Source organism: Neodiprion lecontei, chromosome 2 (assembly GCF_021901455.1).
Source record: "Neodiprion lecontei isolate iyNeoLeco1 chromosome 2, iyNeoLeco1.1, whole genome shotgun sequence".
NCBI classification, from domain to species: Eukaryota; Metazoa; Arthropoda; class Insecta; order Hymenoptera; family Diprionidae; genus Neodiprion; species Neodiprion lecontei.
In genome coordinates this window covers 15,816,204-15,828,842 of record NC_060261.1, presented here as the reverse complement: position 1 = coordinate 15,828,842, position 12,639 = coordinate 15,816,204, and the positions used below count along the sequence as shown (strand labels likewise).

The 12,639-nt window shown below is 32.0% G+C and overlaps 1 protein-coding gene across 1 annotated transcript in view; it reads left to right on the top strand.

Annotated features, from left to right (window-relative positions):
- LOC107217046 (CUGBP Elav-like family member 2) overlaps positions 1-9,215 on the top strand; it is a 373,474-nt gene extending 364,259 nt beyond the window's left edge. Inside the window, exon 15 of the mRNA XM_046730072.1 lies at positions 8,821-9,215. The gene's annotated coding sequence lies outside the window, so the exon portion shown is untranslated. The remainder of the gene's footprint in view (positions 1-8,820) is intronic.
- The last annotated feature ends 3,424 nt before the right edge of the window (positions 9,216-12,639 follow it).

Here is a 12,639-nt window from a genome sequence, read left to right as displayed (position 1 = left end):
TATACATACCTACATAGATACATACATACACATACAATTCTTATACACTATTATAGGTATAAATCATGCATCTGTTATATTCGACTATAGAATTGTGTAATCGTATATCTATATATATATGTATGTATATATATATATTATGTATATATAGGTGTGTGCGTTTATATAATGCGTTTGACAGTCGGTTTTTATATCATGCCTCTCAGTTTTTTCAAGGAAAACGAGAAAGAATAACAGCAACAAAAAAAAAAAAAATAACAGAATTGAAAAGTAAACAAGAAAATACGTATTAACACGATTATAGACAGTCTTGTTCTATTTGTACAAACTTCACACACTTTGATTGAATAATTTCGATTGATATGGTTGAAAAAAAAAAAAATCCGATGAACTTATCGGCTGATTTGAACGGTTCAATTTTGGGCTCATTTTTTCATCCTCACTTCGCAAAAATTGAAGCATTGAATCGGAATTATTATATTATACATGCATAACTCGATTGATGGAAAAATGAAGAAAAAACTTATTACCGTTTCAACTGACGTATTATATTATTACATGCTCGCCGTGTTGCCGCGATTCGCTTGATTAATATTCTATAAACATGAATAATTTACATTTTGCTTTTGCTTTATGCACGGTAATTTTATTATTGTATTTTGTTTTTATTTCTTAGTTTACCAAAGTTGTCTATCGTTTCTTCTGCCTACTTTTTTCGTCATTTGACAACTTCTTTCTTTTTTGCATTTTTCTTTTTTTTTTTCTTTTTTTTTTTTTTATCAATTTTTTTTTTCCGATCCCTTACGTATTACCAAGTGATTCGATTTTTGTACCTTATAGATTTTTATACGTCTTGGCACACATACCGTAATTCTCTTTTAAATATATACAATTCATATACATGTATATATATAAATAGGCATATTTGATTTCACATTTTTTTTCCCCCTTCACCGTTATTCTATTTCCATGTATGCATATTTGTGTATTTTGAGAAGAAACGCAATATCCTAACAGCTGCAGCCGCGCATTAACGACAAACTTAACCCTTAATTGTCACAATTCCTAAGAATTTTACGACAGGGTCTATATTTCAAAGGGTCCATTGGACCCTAGGGTGAAAATGTGTGAATTTTTCCGAGAGTTTTCAATACTTTGTTATAAAAATTTTTCCACATGTACTTGAATAATTTTTCTGGAAGATTGCGTGGTGTAACTTCGATCTAAACTTCTAAAAAAATCAGATTCCACTTCGAGCGAGGTCATATAAATATTTTCGATAAAAATCGTCTGGGGTCCAGTGGACCTCGTGTGGCATTTAAGAGTTAGGTCCTAATTTCACCATGAATATCTGTTTGTGGCTGGGTGCAAACTATTTTTTTTTTTTGTTATTCTTTTCATTTGTTTCGTTGTCAACATTTTATTTCTCCCTTTTTTTTTTCTTCTCGTTATCGAAACTACAATGTACAAAATTGATTACCAGTGATTTGATATCTAATTCGCTACGCTTTATCGATAATTTGAAGTGTGCATTTTTTTTCCTTTCTTTCTATTCTCGTGCTACACAAAATATGTTGTTTTCTTTTTTATCGACGTTGTTTTTTTTTTTTTTTTTTTTTTTTTTTTTGCCATTCACCTCACGAACGTAATAATTGCGCGTGAAATTCTAAACTCTCGTCGGATTATCCATAGATTAACTGAAAATCGATAGTAAGGAAAAAAAAACAAAAATCGAGAACGCGAATCTTACGATAAACGTGACATTTATAATCGCAATCGCGGTTGCAGCGGGATTAAATTTCATGTATAAATATTCGGCTAGGCGAAGGCTGAGAGAAGCTTCGAGCAAGATACCAAAGACGTGTCTTAACCGATGTACTTATATTATTAAATGATGTACTGCATTACATGTAAATTGTTAACATACGACTAATCAGCTCACGATAATTCAAGTACGAGTGTCTAATAGCGATGGATATAATGACGATTGATACACAATCAAAGCACACAAAATAGAGCCTAGTCAGAAATTTATTATTATCATTATCATAAATATTATTTGTCGTTATTACTACGTACGATTATAGTTATTATTATTATTGTTATTATTATTATTATTATTATTATTATTATTATTATTATTATCAATATCATTATTATTTTTATGTTATTATTGTTATTAGTATTGATGTTTATCCTATATTTCTATACTTACGAAAGAATTATAATGCAAACTTGTAATCAAGCCGTTGCACCTCAATCTACATATTTTTCTCCTCTTGTCATCTCGTTTCGAACATGTTTTGTTCATTGTCATTGCGGAGAAGTGAGAAAATTTTTGAAACATTTTATGTACAAATGTGTGAAAATCGGCGAGATGAAGCTTTGAAGTCGTATTTAACCACTTGACTCGGAATTATACTGATAAAATTTACGAAAGAGGGATTTGCAAGAAAAAAAAGAAAAAAGAAAAAAAAAAAAATTTGATCCAAATCGCTATTTAACGTCGACGCGAAATCCATCTATAATCATTCATCAACGAAGAATGTACTTAATAATTTTATATGTATGGACATGCGTCTGTATATACTTATACATTTATATACTTTTGCCAGTTTTCTTCCATATAAGATCTAACAACATTTTGTGATTAACATTTTATCCAGCTCGAAAAAATCGGCAAATAAAAAGTTAATTTGTATTTTTTAAACGTACCTCCTATATGTATATGTATGTATATGCGAGTCCATGATCTTCATCTTCTTTGTCCCTTTTTCATTTCTGTTTCCCCTTTTTCTTTTTTTTTTTTTCTTTCTCTCTTAAGCTAGCAAAGAATTTCTTATAAATGTAGCAAACAAAATCGAATTTTTGTTCCTGAAAGTAAAATTTATTCATTCCTTTATCGTATTATAAATAAATTGTGTGTGTTTTGCATAGAACATCGCGACGATTCTAATGACGTTGATTTATAATATTATACGCTTGTTTCGGTCGCTTAAGAACAAAACAAAACTAAACAGCAAACATAACTGAAATGAAACCCCACATTATTATTATTAATATTCTAATCTTATGCATTGAACTCTGTAATATTATTTCAGTACTATTCATATCCATATTATTATTACTTTATTATTATTATTATTATTACTATTATTATTATTTTCAATTATTACATAACTTTATTAATTACATATGTCATTGTTATTATTATTACCATTATTGTAGGATGAAAATATTGAGTATGGCGTTGAATTCTTGTTACCAATTGTTTCATATTTCATAAGCTATTATTATTATTATACATATATAATATAAATTTATAGGTACGTGTGAAATTGATTATCTTACGTCTTGGTCAAACATCGAAGCAGCTAGAGAGATTTTTTTTTTCTAAAGAATCTAGTGAAATTTACAATTCTTTGTACGTTATGTATTATCCATTTGTTTACACGTTACGTGTTTTTTTTTTCTCGTCTTTGCTGCAATATTCGTTATGAATATAGTTCTACAATGTATACATTATTCGTTTGGACATTATTAGCCAATTACATTTCGTCAAAACTATTATTATTGTTGTTATTATTATTATTATTATTATTATTATTATTATTATTATTATTATTATTCGCATAACTAAAAGTTATTTGTTTTATTTTCTGTTTTGTAGAATGTTTATTACTTTTTTTTTTCATGTATAGCATTTGATGCTTGTACCTCTATATATTATATAGATAATATAATTATATGTATATGTCGGGCAGTGGAATATCCGGAATATATGTAGTATATCAAAACACGATTCGCCTATTGTTAGAAGACAAAAATTAACCAATAATCAAAATACATTAATAATCAATAGGCTTGTATATTCAGTCCGTCGCAGTTAATTCGCCAGAATCATCATTATGATGGTGTATTGAAGAAAAATAAAAGAAAAAACAAGCACGACTTACATTCTGTTATGCGCTTGCCGTGTTTATTATATATATATATATATATATAATGCATAGTTGAACCAAATATATTGTATTGCTTATTCTGGTCTCCTTCAACCAAATAATACCTAGATATCGGTTTAGAAATACAGAAAAGATTTTAAAAAATTAAAGAAAAGTGTATAAATCTCGGATCATTCCACTGCGCTTCGGTTTTAAAACAGCCAAGTTGACGTATTTCTTGGTGCTCGACAATTTGCACAAGACTCACTTGTTAGTCTGGGTAATTTGGGAATCGTGTGTACTTTTTGTAGATGCATTAATCGTAGAGCACTCGGATTTATATGAATCACGTCGGCTCAGAGCTGCGGATCGGTCAGTATGAGGCGTGTGTCAAATGTCAATATATTATATTTATTTTGTTGGTTCAATTATCACATTGATTTTTATTATTTTTACCACCCTAATTTCAACAGTTCCAATTTCCCCTCTCACCCTTCCTTATAGACCTATTATTCGCTATAGTTAGAATTTCACGAATTCATATTCACGGTGTACTCGGACCTCAAGTCGATTTACATTAAATACTTCCCAGTCTGAATTGTACGCTTTGTTAATCGCAGAATATTTTCGGGTGTAAAGAGCAAATTTAATCACGAAAGACCCATTCTGGTAACCTAAATCGAACCCAGCTTTGTTTTCCATACAAATTTGGCGCCATCCGCCATTGCAGAAAGTTCGTTTTACTATTTTCCGCATTACCGACTGAGTTCTCACCGATGAAACAAGAAAATTTTAATCGTGGTAAAGTAGATTTGAAAAATTCGAAACAACTATTCTTCTATAAATATAGGCGTGTAATTTTTTTTCTCAACATTCGGAATTTTATCGGATAATAATATAACAGCATTGCGCAATTTACAGAAGATAATAAAGTTCTTTTTATCGACCTTTATTTGAGAATGATTTTCAAAATTAATTTTTTCTTTAGAAAAGATTGACCTTCTGATGTATTTACTTTGTGAGATATATTTTGTTTTCTTTAATGGCACTACAGTCTTTTTTAAATCTCTTTAGTTGTTATAATTTTTTTTTTTATTCTTCTCTCCAAAGACCAAATCATAAATATTTAAAAACTTTCTAGCATGAATTCCTGCAACAGAAAAAAAATTTGCGTAGTTTTGATTTTCCTATTCTCCAGTTGTGGTGAGTGATTGAATTTTTGTTTCCAGATCTTTTACAAAGTTTAAATGTTTACATACCGATTAATTGCACGTTATTTTTACAACAGTTTTTGGAATGTTTTACACTCCGAATTCTGCAAGAAAAATATTCGTTAAACAGCATAAACCATTCATCTTTGTTACACCAGTCGATTAACACCGTGGCGGGATTGCAATGCATGAAATAGCTACATTGTCAATTTTAGCGCGTGTATAGATAACAAATGTGAAATTATTTGAAGACGTTAAGAAACGGGACTTCATATTCCATCGTTTCGTGGAAAGATACCGAATGACTGTACGTGATGTGAAACGAATTTGAGTCTTCGATTATTCCCAATTCCAAAAGTCTCAGCTGAACCGTTCAGATGATAAAATTGTTCGTCCTAGAAACTTCGGAAACTTAAAAGAAAATTGGCCAATATGAAATCGGTAAGAATCATACAATCTCTAATAAAACTAAGTTTGAATTTTACTAAAGAAATATTCACAGCTATTCCCTTATCAGTATTCGGATTTTTTTTTTTTATGAGATAAAAGAAATAGAAAGAACAAATTGATGATTGTGTGTAAATAGTATATCTTAAGTTCGAAAGCTACTCGCATAGTTTAAATTTGTGATCTAACTGCCTAGAGGCACGATCTAGGGGTATTTATGACGTGTACACATAATCTGGATCATTTAATTATATACTTTTTAATGTAAGCTTTATAAGCTATAAGTATGGTAATAATAATAATTATATAAATACTTGTGATCTGTGGTAATATGTAACGATTTAAACAGTCTTTGATAATCCGATCGCGTTCACGTCGATAAGGTAGAATATCTGATACTGATCGATCGATCAATTATTCGGCAATGTCACCTACAGAGGTCCACGCAACGCTGCTAATCGTTGAATATTCTTCGACGAACCCATTTCGAAAAGAAAAAACTAGATATGCATGAAAAAACCAAAATGACGAATCATTAATATTTCAGTTAGATGTTTACGATGATAACGAAGATATTTTCACTGGGTTTAGATATAATCGAATTCCTACTTCAGTTCAACCCTTCAGATAAAAATTCACAGAAATAATCAACAAAACACACAACCTTAAATAAATGAATTTTAATCAAATTCGAACCCACCGGCTAGATATATATTGTCAAGGGAAAAAATTTGTATCAAGTCTAGAATGAGAATGAAAAATTGAAAATGTGATATATTCAACGAATCGTCAGCGACATTGTGCCGCGAACGTGTGAAAATGGGAGGAAAAAAAAACGATGTAAATAAACTTTATATACTATTGAGTATGATGATTACGAATTAAGAATTGTGGCCACATGTAAAGGATCGTGTGTACGATATGAAACCTCGTTGTTAATGCGGTTATCATAAGTTTTCTCGTTCATTTTTTCTTTATATATATACGTTTTTTTTTTTGTTTTTCTGCAAACTTTGTATCATAATTGCCATGTAAAAGATAGATATGCTTGAATCTTTTCAGCCAGGTTATATTATATAAATATATATATATATATATATATATATATATATATATATATATATATAATATCTATATATATTTATACACATACGTACATAGATATGCATTTACCGAAAGGATTCCTTGAGGCTGCAGCCAGCAGGGTGACACTCGATGCTTTATTACACAACGCTTATTCCACAATCTATTGCAAAACATTACCATTTGAATCGAACCCTTTGAGGAAATAACTAAAGATTAGTAGAACTTTTGAGTTTTCCCCCACGTTTGTTGGTAACACAATTCTTTCGCAGCGCGCTCTCGGGATAAAAAAAGCAAACGTATTTCTATTATTTGTTATTATTTTTTTAATCAGTGGTACCACTCCTACCAGTCAATTTCCTTTTCAACATGTGTTTTTGTCGTTGTGGTAATAAAATGTTATAAGTTTTCAAATACGAAAGTGGAAGAGGAAACTTGTGTCACCCTGCTGACGATGAATGCAGCGATGCCGACGATGCCTCGCCGGCAAATAGGCAACCGAAGTTACATCTTACACGCAGTCAATATCACCGATGTAACTTTGGTTGCCTATCTGCCGGCGATGAGTCATTCGTATCGTTAATTTTCAAGAAATCCTCCCGGTATAGGTTCAATGATTGTTATAACTGTTTGTATAACGTCAAACGCAAAGATTATATTATATAGAATATATAAGTTGCGTGAGAAATAGATGAAAGAAATTGCATAAGGGTTGAGTAAATTTAATGTAGGTAAAATATAGCGATGAATTATATTCAACGCCTCATCAGTCGTTTGCTTTTCTTAGTCTATACATTTTTTTCTAATTATTGTATAAGGTTCGCAAATTCAAAAACAGTCGACTGAATATCAAACTGCAAAATACAAGGTACTGAATATGACTATAAAAGAATTGAAACATTATTTTATGTATGTTTTGCCATCTATTATGTTGCAATGAATAATATTGAATAAGTTTCAAAGTAACTAAACATTCTCAAATCGTAATAATCTGACTAAAATGAAACTATTTCAGAATATCTGGACAATATTGAATTGGAATTAAAAGTAGCCGGAGTGAATTTTCAAAGGATTACAATTAACTCCAGTGTTTCGTTTATGCATATAAATAAAATATTTTCATTTTCTTTGATGTAATTTTGATATTCGAATTTGACAGAGAAGAAGAAGACTTTGAGTGTATCATGCTTGCGGCTGTATTCAATGACGGTATAACAAAGTAAAAAATGGCATAGATGAGAAAAGCAAACTTAGTCAAGTCGTAATAGGATCTCACCTGGACATAATTACGGGGTACGATTTTTTTGGACTTAGGAGGGGGTGGTCGGTAGTGTAAATTTCGATTTTCGAGAAAATCTCCCCATTGCGTTTACCGCCATCTTTATTTAAAGGGGGATTTTTTGTTTTTCGAATAACTCGCTTATTTTCAACTTTGGAGTGAAATTGATAATAACCAAAGTTGTGGAAAATGTAATTCTCCATAAGTTTGGTACTCATCATTTTTACCCTAGTATGTATATTTGTAGAGTTAGGCTGCAAATAGGAGTGAAAATTTTTTATTTTTTTTTAATTGTCTCGTATATTATCAAGTTCCAGGCAAAAATGGTAACAAATAATCAGATGCGGAATTTTATTTCATTCAACTTTGAATCTTACCATTTTTACCTTATGATGATTTCCCTATGAGCTATTTTTACGATGAACTCAATAATACAGAAAATAACTTATAATAAAAAATGTCCACCCCTTGAATTAAATATACGTCTGAAAATAAAATTCTGTACCTGATTATTCCTTACCATTTTTACGATGAACTTGATAATAAACGAAATAGTTTTAAAAAAAAACATTTTTTACCCGTATTTGCAGTCTAACTCTAGAAATATTGATCATAGCGTAAAAATTATAACCAAAAAACTTGTAAGGATTTACATTCCCTCCAACTTTGATTCTTATCATTTTTATCCTAAAGTTAAAAATAAGCAATTTACGTGAATAACAAAAATACCCCTTCAAATCAAGATGGCGGCAAACGCAATAGGGGGGATTTTCCCGGAAGTCAAGACTCACACTAACAACCACCCCACTCTAATTGCGTGAAAAAAATGTTTTAAATCGCACCTCCTAATTATTTCCAGATGGACTGATTTTTAGACCTATCTCGACTGGACCAACTGAAACGAAGGTGACCTGCACCAAGTGCATGATTTTATATAGCGTAATATAATACCTGTATCAATAGGCAAACTGGAGAGACATGTATGTATAATTAATTATTGATATTAATATGAATTGAATATTAATATGTGATGATTTATATATAGGTGTATATGTATATATATATACCTTTATATAGGTACGTATGTCTTCGGAGAAGCCATATTACATAGGAATCACCGTAGATTAAAAACTAACGATTTAGATTTTGTATATTGCGTGCAGCGGGAGTAATATAGACGTGTGATATAAAATGTGTGCGCAACAGCGCCTTAGTTAGGGCAGCAAGTTAATAAATCGTATTTTGAAAGTAAAACTTGATCGACACACCTTCACCCCCACAATTATCCGCCTGCACCTCGCCACAAAGACTCCAAAAAAAAAATCCTCATGGTTACCCTAATGCTTGCCATTTATCTTTGGGAAAGCATACATAAATAATAGGAGAAGAAGAAGAAGAAGGAGAAGAACTGGAGACTACAACAAGGTGAGGACATTCCATTTTTTTCGATTCACTTTTAAACTAGTTCGAGAACTTGGCAATGATTGGAATATTCTTTGTTCGTGAATTCTATTGCAGGTAATAATTATACGTTGACATCGTCGGTGAAGATGTTCAAAACCCGATAAGTTATTTTTTTCGCAAGTATCTCAATGCATTCGTATAGGCGTAGACTGATAAATATGAAGACAGTTGTCCTAATGTGCTTTGGTGTGACAACCGAAAATCGTTGTGCGCTTGCACTCCTTGAGATGCTGGCTACATTCACCCTCCGAGTAACACAGTCTTCGCAATAGTGAGCCCAAGCCAGTACTAAATCTGTGTGTACTTACCGACTTGTCGGCGATACAAGAAATTAATAATGAGAATAAATTTGTTCCGAAATTCGTAGCAAAACAGTGATTCAATCAAAGTATAGGTACCCGAGAGAAGAATGTACACATAGATCATAATTAATAATAGATCAGATGTAATAATGATGCAAAGACCAAAAAGTATACATGTATATGCGGTGCATGTACGATATTAGTATACGTATACGATCCATTTACGATTAATACGTGATGCATACTGTAAATTTTGTAATTTTCCAGAACACAAACTAGATTACCCACTATTGTGAGTCTATAATATAAAAACAGAAGAATTATTCATTTCGAAATGGGATTCCGTTCGACACGCGCTCAATGTATTCCACAACATTAATATTCATAATTATTCTAAGAACTTTTCATTTGCTCTGTCGATCTTGAATTTTTGTAGACATAGAATCGAAACGCTGTTTTAGCTAGTCGCGCGTGAAGTATCTACATTGCGTAGACAAGCAGAATTGACTTTCGGAAAGTGTTCGTATGGAACAAAATTCCGAGTAACTTTAATATATCAAGGATGCGCTAATTTTGATCTAGATGAAATGAATGCTCCGTAATATGAGACAGTATTTAACGCAGTGTCCTGATTTAAAGACCTGAAAAGATGGATCTCAAAGATTTTTTTTTTTTTTGGATAGGGAGAGATAGAACGGAGCTTCTTAAAACTTCGAGTATATTTTAACACACATTTAAAAGGTACGAGCAGAAATTTTTATCATCCAACTGTCGCAGAACGACAGCGTTATTAGCTGACCCGTTAAATAAAGATTATATCTTGAGTCAACGGCTGACCATCGAAGGGCCTAGCCGCTTGAGTCTGGAATCGGCAGGAAAGATGAAGTGCGTATTTCTTGTCTGATATATGAAAACTAAAATCATTATACATCATATCATATCATCATACATCATACATCATACATCATACATCATACATCATACATCACACATCATACATCATACATCATCATACATAGTATGAAAGGTCGAAACCAAAGTTTGGATGTCGGATGTTCAGAAAGTGACGTCACCAATCTAAAATCAGCTAGCCGAATTCCTCAGTCTGGAAACAACCGCGCAGTAGAGCGGACGGATGAGAGTCGCGCTCCGCAAATTTCGAGTACCGGGTTCTCAACCTTCCGGATCCCGCGCTTCGGGTCCGCTACGTATTTCGAGTACCGGGTTCTCAACCTCCCGGATCCCGCGCTTCGGGTCCGCTACGCGGTGAAACTCGACTTCCAGGACATGCGCTCCGTAATTTCTTTACTCCAGGTCCGCTACCTGGTGAAACACGACTTTCAGGACACGCGCTCCGTAGTTTTTGCGCTCAAGGTCCACTACCTGCAGGAACTCGACTTCCAGAACAAGCGCTCCGTAGTTTTGGCTGTCCAGGTACTTGACCTGATGACTTTTGACCTTCGGGAGTAATTTTGCGTAGTTCCGGCTGTACAGGTTCGTGACCTCGTCACTTTTGACTAAGCACTGTGTAGTTTCTGCGCGGGTCCGCTACGCGGTGAAACTCGACTTCCAGGATAAGCGCTCCGTGGATCCTGGTTCATGTTTACAATAAATTATTTCAATTCGTTTTTCGCGCAAGCCGAAATTCAGTAGCTGTCAGTGCGCTAATAAAATTTCTATAACTTTACAATCTTCTCATAATCTTTTTGGTAAAATATGTCGATGAAAAAATTATTTCAAACCTTACACATTATTTTTGATTTGTTCTCACGCTGAAAATATTTATTAGTATTCGAGGTATAACTCGAGGTGGTTGGCGGTGGTCGTTGGGGGTGGTTAGGGGTGGTTGCGGGTAGTCGAGGTGATTCACGAAGGGGGACGAGGATTTGTGCTCGGTGAGTAAAACACTTTTATAATATTTCATGGCAATTGTAATTATATTTTATCTAAAATATTTCAAACTGGTCATGTTTACAATAAGTTACTTCAATTCATTTTTCGCGCAAGCACATATTCAGTAGCTATAAATAAGCTTGTACAATTTATTATATTATTAATTAATTAATTGATCAATTACTCAATTATATTAATCTTTACACAATATTTTCGATGTGTTCTTATACTGGAAATATTTATTACTATTCAAGGTATAACCTGAGGTGGTTGAAGGTGGTCGGAGGTGGACGAGGAGGAGGACGAGGTGGACGAGGATTTGTGCTCGGTGAGTAAAACACTTTTATAATATTTCATGGCAATTGTAGTTATATTTTATCTGAAATATTTCAAACTAGTCATGTTTACAACATATTATTTCAATTCATTTTTCGCGCAAGCACATATTCAGTAGCTATGAATAAGCTTATACAATTTATTATATCTTATCTAAAATATTTCAAACTAGTCATGTTTACATTAAATTATTTCAATTCATTTTTCGCGCAAGCACATATTCAGTAGCTATGAATAAGCTTATACAATTTATTATATTTTATCTAAAATATTTCAAACTAATCATGTTTACATTGAATTATTTTAATTCATTTTTCGCGCAAGCACATATTCAGTAGCTATGAATGAGCTTAAACAATTTATTATATTTTATCTAAAATATTTCAAACTAGTCATGTTTACAATGAATTATTTCAATTCATTTTTCGCGCAAGCACATATTCAGTAGCTATGAATAAGCTTATACAATTTATTATATTTATCTAAAATATTTCAAACTAGTCATGTTTACAACATATTATTTCAATTCGTTTTTCGCGCAAGCACATATTCAGTAGCTATGAATAAGCTTATACAATTTATTATATCTTATCTAAAATATTTCAAACTAGTCATGTTTACAATAAATTATTTCAGTTCATTTTTCGCGCAAGCACATATTCAGTAGCTATGAATAAGCTTAT